The sequence below is a fragment of the Balearica regulorum genome, chromosome 9 (genome assembly GCF_011004875.1).
Source record: "Balearica regulorum gibbericeps isolate bBalReg1 chromosome 9, bBalReg1.pri, whole genome shotgun sequence".
NCBI classification, from domain to species: Eukaryota; Metazoa; Chordata; class Aves; order Gruiformes; family Gruidae; genus Balearica; species Balearica regulorum.
This window is the reverse complement of record NC_046192.1, coordinates 3,486,067-3,498,552: the sequence shown is the minus strand read 5'-3', so window position 1 is coordinate 3,498,552 and position 12,486 is coordinate 3,486,067. Positions and strand designations below refer to the sequence as shown.

At 36.3% G+C, this 12,486-nt stretch overlaps 1 protein-coding gene across 7 annotated transcripts in view; it reads left to right on the top strand.

Annotated features, from left to right (window-relative positions):
- Positions 1-12,486, top strand: part of WDR33 (WD repeat domain 33) — a 72,139-nt gene that overhangs the window by 1,243 nt on the left and 58,410 nt on the right. For 2 of the 7 annotated variants that reach the window (XM_075760830.1, XM_075760832.1), the window contains exon 2: positions 4,622-4,701. The exons of the other annotated variants lie outside the window; for them this stretch is intronic. The gene's annotated coding sequence lies outside the window, so the exon portion shown is untranslated. The remainder of the gene's footprint in view (positions 1-4,621; positions 4,702-12,486) is intronic. 7 annotated transcript variants of the gene reach the window in all.

Here is a 12,486-nt window from a genome sequence, read left to right as displayed (position 1 = left end):
GTCCTTCCTTTAAGAAAGGCAGCACTACATACGTGTCAGAGTTTATAGTATGCAAATGATACTGTGTCAAAATACTTCAAGGTTTCCTCCTCCTGAACTCTTTATCAGCTAAGTTGACTTTTACTTCTCAAAAGTTTGCCGCAATATTCTGCCATCATCTTTAATATAAGAATATATAATCATAAAACATATTTCAAAATTTGATTCTTAACATCTTGTTCAGTTGTGCTGTAGTATTTCTAATGAGAAGATCTGAAAATGTAGTTAAAAGACTTCTCATTTAAACACTCTCAGCATGATAAGAAAAATCTGGCATGTCTTTAATTGCTTTTGCTGTTAGCATTTTTGGAGTTCTCTGCCCAACTGCTCTACACTCTAGAAGGTAAGCTTTACACAACCTTCCTGCATCTGACTGTTTCGGAAGTGGACAGAATGACCAGATTATATTAAGACCATCAATTTTGAGAAATAAATATTGAAAGATGTGGAAAAACACAGATCTTTTTGAGCTGCAGAGAATGTTAGGTGCTATTAACTAGTGTACGTTTAATTTAATACTCTAGAGCTACTAAAGCCTTTTAACTTAACTGTTTATAGTGACTGACATTTAAAGTCTTTCCCTGCTATCTGAAGTGTTGGTCCTCTATTGAATCCTTGCAGCGGTAAACATTAGACTGTTTAGACTGTTGGAATTGAAAATTTCTCATCGGTTTTGTATTCCTCTTATCAACAGAGGTTACCACAGGAAGTAAGAACATAGCCATCCTAAGTTGCGCTTGAGATAGAGGGTACTAGAATGCCTGCCTTTGCTGCAAAAAAGAGAGGCCTTGATCTGAGGCGGGGATGAGAAATCTTCTGTTTTGTTCCCATCCCTAGCAGATGTCTTACTCTTCTGACTCACCTGAAAAAAAAATATTGTGAAGAAGGCTTTTGGTTAAGTAGGAATATGGAAGGAATGCAGTTTAACTTTTTACTGAGATGATTCCGTGCAAAATATTTCACTTTTTGTATCTGCTAGTCACAGGGTTGGTATGTTGGGAATTTCTATAGTTGGTTTACTAACTCTGGAAATGAAAATAATTTTAGCCTTGCCCATATGTTACTCTAGCTTGTAATTTAGAAAACTACTAGTCATATCTCAGTGCAGGAAAAGTTGTAAAAACAAGCTGAAAACTTTCTTTATTGTGTTGATGAATTTTACAAAATTTATTCTTTATTTGCGGTATTTTCATTCCTGATATTGTATAATTTTGTTATTGAAAGTTTTATACAAAGTAAAAATACAGATATGCAGGTTTCATTGGTATAATTAATGAAGAAGTGTCATTGAGAAGTAAACCTCAGTTAAACTGAACAATTAGAGCTTAATGGTGGGGAGAGGATATGGTAAAGATCTTTCAAAAGATTAAAACCTTAAAATAACCTTAATGGTCTTCTCTTATAGAGTATATCTGAAAGTAAGAGCAGAGAAATAGACTTTTTTGATGGCTAAGTAGTTCTTTGTTGTTTGTATTTTGTTATTAATTTCGTTTCAATTTATAGCATCCTTGACACCATATTTTTAAAATGGTGCTAAACTTACCAGCAATCCATTCTGGCTCACTAGTATTTAAAAAAAACTAGTCAGCATTTAATAGAATGTCATTTCTGGTTTAACCAGCTCTCTGCATTCAGACTGGGTGTACCAATCATTCTGTTGTGAAACTTGAAATGTGATATGAAGTATGTATTTACCAGGAAAAGAAAGTAAGCTAGTTTCTCTTCTGTTGTGCAATATTACTTTTGATAACACATATATTATAAAGACAGTGCATGTACAGCTGTGTGAAATACTGGTTAAAATTGTTTTTCAATTTGTGGTAATGTAGATTAAAGTTTACAGTGGAAAAGGTCTGAATGTGTTATAGCATAGTAGAAGCCTGCATTTTTGTGGAGGTTGTAATTAGAAAAGTGGCTAACTCTTCCAGCCCTTCATTGTTCGCTTATTTTAAAAGGTTTTATTTCAAACCCTTTCCTCTTGTCTAAAAGGGACTTGATTTAAAGCAGACAAATCCTAAAAAACTGTCCCAGAAAGAAATATGAAAACTGTAGTACTTTTTAATAACTTAAGCACAAGTCAGAACATCAGACTTGTTTTAATCTACTACTGACTTGATACTTTCCCTTGAACCATTACACTTTTTTGGTACAGTTCCTTATTTGCTTAGGGTGATCACAGTTACAATTTGCAAGGCATTCTCTGAATGTGGAGGGACATTAGAGACCAATTTTTTTTATGCTTTGAAAGTAAACTAACAGATATTGTTGCTGTTTTACCTCTGCACCAAATTATAAAATGGAAGAAGTATGCTTCTGTGTAGCAAGAATGGCCCTGATAAACAGATCCCACTTTATCTAGGAAGCTGTGTACCTGGTTTTTACTTGAGGGGAAAAAAAAAACAGTCCAAACCTTGTTCATTAAGAAACCTTGTTGAAAAGGAAGAATAAGTGCCAACTTCCATAATATGGGATAATATTTAACGCTGAAAATCCATGTAAATATACTTTAAGGATTGAAAAATATACCAAGTCTAATAATAATTGTACTAAGTTGCCATGAAGTCTTACCAGGAATTGGGGGTTCTGTTCTAAGCAGTTTCTCTAGTCATTGCTTTTATCACAATTTCCCTCAGTTATGGGAGGAAAGACTTGCTCTACAGTATTAATCTTTACTGTTGATAAACCCTGATAAAACTTTTGTGTTGTACACAAGTGTTGTTTCAAACAATTACATGGTAGTGTTCTTACAAATATATAGAATACAGATATAAAAATATAAGCAATTTTTCACACTGTTCAGACACAAATGAAAACATCTATTCCTTTCTGGTCATTTATAAACTGCATCAAGTAACCCTGGTACACTTTTTTTTTCTATCAAAAATGAGTTAGAAGTTTATCTTCAGTTTCATTTAAACAGGATTTTTTTCCCATACACTTGTTAAATTTTAACAACATGCTTGTCATGAGCTCATTGCCGTTATTTAATTAGTCTTCAGTATAATGTGCTGATTCAAAAAAATAAATTCTGTTAAATTTTGAAGCTTTGAAAATGTTATCAGTGGAGTAAATTTTATGTAACCTAGAATTTTTAATTATTCTAAATAATTAAAATCATAATATTCTGCTGCCTGTCTTTTCATGGTACCAGAGTTCATACAGTGGTGCAGGCAGCTGTACAGGGGGACCCTTTCTGTGAGCAGTAGTACAGTGTTTGTTTCTAATCTGACTCAGTTTTGTGTTTTGGCCTGTGTCTTGGAAACAGCGATTCTGGAACCGGTGAGGTGGTAGGAAAGAGGAGGTGATGGGAAATACCTGTCTCTGCCATAGCATTGACTTAGGCTGCACTGAGTGACTGTAACCACAGTCACAGTGGTTGAGGCAGTAGGCACTGGTTTTGGTTAATATGGCAGATGTATCAGCTCTTTATAAAATACATGCCTAAATGTTTAAGATCTTGTCTACTTAGCACCAAGTTTTAATTTAAGGCAGTTGGTCATGAAGCTTGGAATTTAGAGTGCTCTTAGCCATGCATCTGTAACTTTACTCAAAAGTGAGTACCCCGCGTTGAACAGGGTGGCAGGATAGGCTAAAAGCAGTTTTGCAACTAAAAGTAGTCGATACTGATCAGTTCTGTATATTAGTGTTTCATACTCTTCAAGGTGAGCACACAGATACTTGAAATAATACAAGTTTCTTGGGTTTAAACATTTGAGGGTTCTTTTAAATCATTTTCCCAAATCCAAAAGAAACATGATACAAAAGAATATGTTAATGTGTCTTTTTTTTTTTTTTTTAAAGGGAGGCCAGAGGCTGGATAACAAGAAGTCTGTAGTATATTATGGGTTTGGTGCAGTTTTCATGTTCATTATGAAGTTTTGGCAACAGTGATTTGTATTTTACCATGGATATGAGTATTCATCTGCAAATTTAAGTCTGGCAGGAGCTGCCCTTTGAATTGGATAAGTAGTGCTACAGCTCCAGTTTGATTTACAGCCCGAGGAGGACTGCGTAATGGTGCAGCTCTAACCTGTCCGGTGTACATTTGCAGTCATCTAAACCGGCATTACAGCACAAAGTGGTAACTTGCCCTGCTTCTGGTCAGATGTTTTTTTCTCCTGTGTCGGTAGAGGCATTCCTGGAACTCCATAGTCAGTTGGCTGAGAAGCTGCTCTGGGTTTTGACTGACGTTAGCAGGACAGTCTCTTAACGCAGAGCGGTTTCTTAGGGGGATGGCCGGTGTGGTCACCAGATGTTCATGTTGACTTAATGGAGGGGTCATGTAGGACAGGAACACACAACTGGGGTCAAGGCAGGACAGCTTTTTTAAAGTGTCAGCAGTTTTAGGTTTGGTTCGGGTCCTTATGGAACTTGATCTCAGCAATCCTCTAGACTCTTCCCACAATGCTGAAGTTCATTCAGTAGCTATCGCTGCAGTTAAATTGTGTGATCACAATGAGCAGTTGTGCTTCCTACCATTGTCCTCCTTGCACCAACCCCAGTAAAAATCACCACTTAACTTTGAAAATGTCTTTCTTCTATTGGGGCATGTTTGTAAGGAAACTGTTATGCTTTTTTGCAGAGACTAGTGAAATTTTATGATTATATCACAAGAAAAATTGTAGATTGCCCAAATTTGCAAGTAGGAGCACTACAGATTGAGTAAGTACTAATATGTTATATTCACTCAGCGATATTTGCACTGTTCCTAAATTAAGGAGTTTGGAGTTAAATTCATACTTGAGTCAGTCATCAAACTATGTTTTGCAATCTCTTTCTACTGATGGATGCAAATATTGTGGTCTCCTCAGCAAATTTAAGCCTCATAAGTAATCAAGCTATCTATTTCTAATAATATATTTTGTAGACTCTTGACTAATATAGTAAGCCATAGCTGACAAGCTTTCTGTACAGTAAGATGAAAATATTGACCTTGAACTGTTGACTGAAGTGCTGCTTTTGCCAGAAGAGCTTGCTGGTATTCTCAAGACAGGCAATACAAAGTAGGAAAGAAATGCCAAGGGATTTTAGACCTTGGAGAACTTAGTTTTTAAAACTGAAGCTCTCTGGTGACGTGCATTTCTGCTGAATTGTCATTCTAATGGGGAGCTTGACTCTTCCTGTAATTGGGGAAAGTCTTGTACTGTACCCTTGCTCTTTGAAAGGCTGTCTGCGGGATTTATGTATGTGAACTTGAATTTTCTTTACTGGAAAATGTATTGATAGAGAAGATGAAGACATGCTTTTATTGAACAGTACTAAATGGTAAATGTGAATGCTGTTTACTAAAGGGGTTTAAATGCGGTCATTGGGCAGTGTATGTATATATATCTTCATAATCTTATGCAGGCATTTGCATAGCTTGTAATTCACAAGGACCAGAAAACTTACATTCCTGGAAGTATTGGCTGTGTGATTCCAGTTCAAAGCAAGTGTATTTCTAATTCATGTTCAATTGTGTGAGCAAGTAGTGTGTGTGTATGTATATATATATATATATACACACACACACACACACACACCAGCCATCAGTTTAGAAAGTGTTTTAGCATGGAAGTTCCTTTATACAGTGGAATCTCTGTTGATTATGTTTTGAAATAGACATGTTTCTGATGAAATTTTCAGAACTGCTTGAGTGATATTATGCAGACTTTTAAACACTGAGATCTTAAAATTACAATAGTTAGCACGGTTTATTTTTTTCCTATTGTAAGTTTGTTCCTCGTTGGCTTAAACAGTTTCTAGCGTAACCAGCAGCAAACAGGGATTATGCATTGATCTCCTACACCAAACTGTGGGAAAAGTTTACATATACGCTAGACTTTGAAATCTTAACTGGAGCAGATATTGAGAAGCTACACTTTTGAATTCTGTCTTTATCCACATAAATAATCTACAGTCAAAACTTAACTTGATCAAAGTAATTTAGAAGTGTTGTTTTATTTCACTATTTCCATAACTTAGGGGGTGTTTGGTTGATGTTTTGTTTTGGTTTTTTTTCTTTTAAACTGCTCTGATTCACCAGTAAGTCAATAATGGGGAGCATTGTTAATGTAAGTATGGTTTGAATTTCTCTAGCGGGGTACGTAAGGCTTGTTTAGCATCATTGTGTGATTAGATAAAACTTGAACTGTTCTCTCCAATTCCACTACTCTTGCTTAAGGGTGTCTCTATATTAGCTACGTCTGGGCAGAGCAACTGTAGGCATTAATTTGCATTTTTTGCTATAAACATAGCTGCTAATTTAACTGCTCAAAACCCTTGAGTTTTGGTTTGGGAGGGGTAACAAATATCTGTCTTGGATAAATCTTTGTGTGCATCTGCTACATCTTTTTATCAGAAGAGAATCAAAAAACCTTTTTGGGGGAAAAAACCTTGGATATTGCTGGGGAAATACTGTGGAGTAGTATGTTAGAGGACATTTATTCTGCAGTGTGACTGTGAAAGTGTTTAGTGTCATCTTTTCTTATATTGAATACATGAAGTATGTAAATAACCTTGACACGCTCAGAAGATGGGTGCTCTGTCACACAAAGCTTCCACTTCTGGGTGCAAGTTAGCCATGTAGACATGGGTGGTGAATGGCTTTGACCATTTAAAAAAAGCAATTAAATGAAAAGAAATTATGTTGTCCTGAAGTGTTCTACTGAAATATGAAATATCTTTTTGGAGAGAGAAATAGAAAAAGCAGCTTTGAAATACAGTTAATAACTACTGAAAAACATTTACTTTAGTTGTGGTGTTTTGTTACCTTTCTACACTTCTCACCATATGAAGGCACTTTTTTTTTTTCCACATAATCACATGATAGCACTATTTCCCTTCTTCCTACTCTCCCTTCCAGACTTCAGTTTCTTAGTTGTGGAAACCTAAGACACTATTCTTCTATCTTTATTTGGCCTGGAAACTGGAATGGCAAACAGTGGTGTTTTGTCAGAAGACTGCCTGAGTAACACTAAGGGGGGAAAAAAGAGCATTCTTTGAGTCAGAGATGTGACTCAAATTCTTTGAGATTTTCTTAATTCTTCTCTTTTGATGTTTTCAACATTGGCTTTTACATAAAATTTGCAACAGTTCTGGGTATCTTTGTTAAGCATTCAATAGATAAATGTTATGAAAGGTTAATCTTTATAAGAAGTTACAAGTCTTACTAAAAAGGCTTTGCTATCTTCTTGTCCGCATTGAATTTGCAACTCTTAGGGACGCATACTCAACTTGTAGATAAAAATGTATGTTTCGGTTCTGTAGTGTGAAGAGAATCAAACTGTTGTTAGATTGTATAGACTTTGTTCTCTTTGTCATCAGAATTTCAGTAGATTGTATCTGAAACAAAGATACTGGTTGCTGTGTTTCCCTACTGAAGTTTTGTCCTGCTAACTGCTATAGTCCCTCTAGTCCTTTGCACTTCCACTGTTCATGAAGTTCTCTGAAGACATTTTGGTAGGATTTCTTGCAGCTCTTCCCCCTGCTGCCCCCCCCTGCTCTACTGTTTATGTGTTTTATGCAAATGAGGGCTTGAGCCTTCTAAGTATAGACAAATGAAAGCAAAAATATCTGTATTTCTTCTCTATGGTACCTGTATAACAATTTGTCTCTAGAATCCAGTAAAGTTCCAGTTTAATCACATGTGAGCTGAGGAGGAAAGTTGATGATAGTCTAGTGATTTGGGGGTTATGTACCTAAACAGTAGCACTTGAGTCAAGAGGAGCTTAGATATGCACGAGGAATGGGTCAGCAGAAACATGCTGAAGATGGATGAGGAGACCTGCAGAGTTCCCATAGCCTCTCCGTAGCCTCATGGATTTGTACAAGCTGCAAAGTGACTGGCTGAATAGCAGTCTCACTGAAGAGGACCTGAGTGTGTGTCCGAAGTTGAACATGAACCAACAATATGTTCTTGTTATAAATAAGGTGAACTGCATATTTGGTGAAACTAGGAGGAGCATCCCAAGCAGATTCAGCTGTGATGTTGGGTTTTTTCCACCAAGATTAGTGTTAGTTCAGCTAGAAAATACCTTGATATTTAGGATGAATGGCCTTTTTTGCTTTTAAACTACTTTTCCTTTGCTTTTTAGTATTTGTCATGCTATGTTATGTGATTTTAAAAGTTAGTCCTGAAGATTTTTTTTCCTGACAAAATGGTAGCTCCAAGGTAAGGCAGCATCAGTAGTCACTTCAGCATGAAAATCGAGCTGGATGTGTTTCAGCCAGTTAAGATGAATTGCTGTTATTGTAGTGACTCACAGTAGTAACAGTCAGTCTGGGTTATAATCTAGATGCAGGTCTTGACAAATGCTAAGCAGGAGTCAAGATGAAGGAATACATATGTGGTTTAGAGGGAGGAAGAATATTGTTTTATTATTTAAAACTTGCAAGTAAACTTCAAGCAAAACTATCTAATCAGTAATACTGAAATCATGGTAGCAGACCAAATCCTGTGCATCTTCTAAGTGAAGTTTTAAGTGCAGTCTGCCAAACATCCTCTTAGTTCAGTTGGTTGCTTCCATGTTTGTTTTGAAGTATGCTTCAAGAAACTTGCTGTACAAGTTGGTTTTGTGAGGTGCAGAAAGGGAATCGTTCTAGGCTGTTCTGCTTGTGAAAGCAGTTTCTCTACTGCGGCCAGTGGTAAAGCAGGACCTGTCTCTGGAGTCCTGTGAACTAAAGTACCTTGACTTTTTTAAGCTGTCCGCAAGCATCTGTCTTCTGCAAATACTACCTTCTACTTTGGCACGAATCAAGGGTTTAGTTTGAGCATAAAATGAGGAATGTTTGAGATTTGTTTGATTATTAGGTATTTGTTTAGTACTAGAAATGCAAAATTTGAAGTGTTAAATGTAGATGTAACTTATGTGCAGCTAAGCAGACTCAACTGTTCAAGATTGTCCCCTAAGGTCTGTAACCTAAAACTTTCAGACTGGCTGTTTGAAGTTTTTTCTCCCTGATAGCCCATACTCTCTTGGGCTTTTAGATGTCTTAATTTGTATGCTTTCTCTACTGTTTCAGAGGTTCTTGGGCATAGTGTGTTTTTATGTGAAACTTCAAAGGTGTAGGGCTACTGTCAGTTAAATATCAGCACTGCTGCTCTTCCTGCAGAGAATAAATCCTTTCAGTTAAAAACTGCATCAAAGTAATCATGTTTTGCCAGGTCTTGCTCACTGTTCGGTGAAAGATGATAGTTTTCTTGATAGATATTTTAGAAATGTTACATGTTCTATCCTTTCAGACTCCATTTTATGTGTGTGTATGAGTTTGGGTTGTGTTAAAAATCCAAAAGTTTGAATCTACTACACTGGATCATGCCAGTGTAGTAGATTCTGGGCTGTGTATGAAACAAATCTTTGAAGTGTCTCCGTATAAGAAGAGGTTGTTGAACCTTTTGGGCAGAGTAGTTTGACTTAGCCAATGATTAATTTAAGTATCTGTTCCTGTGTTTTTGATGAAGATGTAGGAGACTTATTTTTTAAATTTTTTTTATTGGAATAGAATGACTGCAATGGGGCAAGCTGCCAAATCCTTTACCCCCCCACTTTGCATGGTCAGAATTTAAAACCCATTTCTAGGAAAGTTTTATTCACAAATAAAATATAATAGAGAATGGATGCTGATATAATAGAATCATAGAATGGTTTGGGTTGGAAGGGACCTGAAAGCCCATCCAGTTCCAACCCCCCTGCCGTGGACAGGGACACTCTCCACTAGCCCAGGTTGCCCAAAGCCCCATCCAACCTGGCCTTGAACACTTCCAGGGAGGGGACATCCACAGCTTCTCTGGGCAACCTGTGCCAGTACCTCACCACCCTCACAGTAAAGAATTTCTTGTTAATATCTAATCTAAATCTGTCATCCTTCAGCTAATGTATATTGGGAGTACAGGAGTAGAGCCCTGGGAAAATGTGCTTGCTGCAGAGAGCAGTAATGTTGCTTAATAGCAGTCTTGTATAATATAGGTCAGTAGTTTTGTCTGGAGGTTTGTGATTTGGTGTTATGGGCCTCCAACACCTGTGGATAATTAAGGTGTCTGTTCTCAGATTATAAGAATGGTCTTATTTTTCTTAGGTATAAACCTACTATACTCATGTTTCTGTCCTCTAGAAAATTTTTTGAGATCTGCATATAAAAATGCAGAAAACTGCGTACTATTGCTGTGCTTTATGTAATTCAAAAGTGGGAACAAGATTTTTAAATACTCAAGGGACAAGAATCTTATGCAATTTTTTCTGCTGTTAGAAGGTTTCTCGTCTGCTTTTGACAAAAATATATAATTTTGTCACCATGGGACTATGCTGGGCATCTTTGCACTTCATTGTTGCATCTCGTTGCCTGATGCAAACTTTCCTTATCACTGGGGTATATGCTGGCTTTTTACAAAAAGTGACATGCTGTTATTAGCACAGTCCAAAGTCAGGACTTGGCTTTGACGATGAGAAAATTTTTTTTAACTAGTTCTATATTCCTGCTTAATACAGCTGTTATCTTTCACAGCTAGTGGGAAAGATACCAGCTAGTTACAGAATTGTAAATCAGCAAAGATCCATAGCATTCTTTCTGGACTACATTTGTTTAGGTGTAGCACTTTTTCTTTTGATGAAGCAGCTTTGTCTGTCTAAAATCTGTGTTCTAAAAAAGGACTGTTAATAAAAAAGTACTTGTGAAGTTATTTGAGTGCCTCACACAGATGTGCAATTATCAGACTTTAGGTGATTTTTTTTTTTGTAAATCTGATTAAATGTTTTTCCAATACAATAGGAAATTGAAATGCAAAGCAAATCAAGGAATTGGTCACATTAATACATTCTTCACTAGATCTGCACATTGGCATAATTTTTTCTTTTTCATAATTTTTCTATGTTTTCAGAGTGGAATTATCTAATGTACTATGAAGGAAACTTATGATCAATCTTTTCCTCAGAAAAGTTAGGACATCTGCAAAGTCACCTCTGCTGTGAGAGTTTGATTCGTTGGCAGATGTGCAAATTAGTTTGAGCAGATTTCAAGTGTATCTTCAGAAAAATGTGATGGAAGCTTGCTGCTGCTAGTGCTGTTCTTGCAGTGTTTTCTAGTAATAGGAGTTTCTGATGCTTGTAGATTATAAGCATATCTGCTTTAGTAAACGAGGTGAGGGAGATGCAGAAACACTGATTCAAAACTAATCTCTTGCTCAGGTTCATTTCCTATTTAAAAGAGGAATTATTTTGGGAATACCTAATTTAGTTTAAAATATTTGGAAGACAATTTACTTAAGATTACTTGGTTTGCAAAAATGAAGAATCCTTTTTCTATCTAACCCCTACCTGGTGATTTTATGCTTTCAAGAAATGCATGATAATGTAAGTCTGTCACTCTTTTCAGCCCTTAACCAGGATTGCTGGCTCTATGCCTGTGTAATTGAGACATGATGTAATCCATGTTTATTTCTTTTTTTCTTTTCTAAAACATAAAAAAATTGCTGAAGATGGCGAAAATAGAACACTTATGTCTAGAATATATCCTTCCACGTAATTCTTTTGTACTGGGAAGTACAAAATTGATTCCCAGGTAAGGAAAAAGACTGATGATGAGATGAAGAAAGAGCTTTCCTGAAAATAGTGTGAACGTTCCAGAAAGGGGAAGCCATGGAAGGATCTGCTGATGATCTCCAGAGCAGAAATGCATATTCTTCCAAAGCATTAAAGAAAGTAGATTCTTTCTTTTTAAACTCATTGTTGATACTCTGTAAAAGAGGGAAAGGAATAACAATAACTTCTATTTGGTCTGATTGTTTGTTTTGGTTTTTTAGAACAGGTGTGTTTATTCAGATGTGCTTACAGATTTCTTGATATACAAATTAAAAAATGTAGAGGCGCATTTTTTCAGAGATGACTATTTACAATAGGATTTTTGAATTTGGAGAAATGTTCCTAAAAGGAAATTAAGCAGTATCAATACTTTGTAGATGTAAAGGTGCTTGTCTAATCAAACAAAGATGGTGTTTGCAACTGATGTATTGAGTAATAATAAACTTGTTATGCTAACTTTGTGTCGTGAGTGTTCTTATACTTCTGCCTCAGAAAGCTGAGGTGGTTCTTTTCTAATCGTGGTTGGGTTTTTTGGTGGGGGTTTTTTCACTGCATGTCCTGAACCGTGTCTTGGACTCCTATCTGCTGTTAATTTTCACTGTTTCTATTACACTGTAAAAGTGCTTGCTTTAAAGCCTACATGTACTTTGTTTAACTGTCTAATATGTGTTTAAAGAGGCAGTATGCACATAGCTCAGGAATTTTTTAGTACCTATTTTCCTTTGCTGGTTTAGCCTTTTCAGGGGAATGTCCATTAAGCTGCAGCATGTTCTGTTGTAGTGGGCAGCATAGGGTTTGCAAAGTAACTGGCTGCTTGCACTCCCCAGGAGAATAACCTTCTGTTCTACTGTTTGGAAGCATACTTTTCTTTTGATGTATTCAGGTTATTACC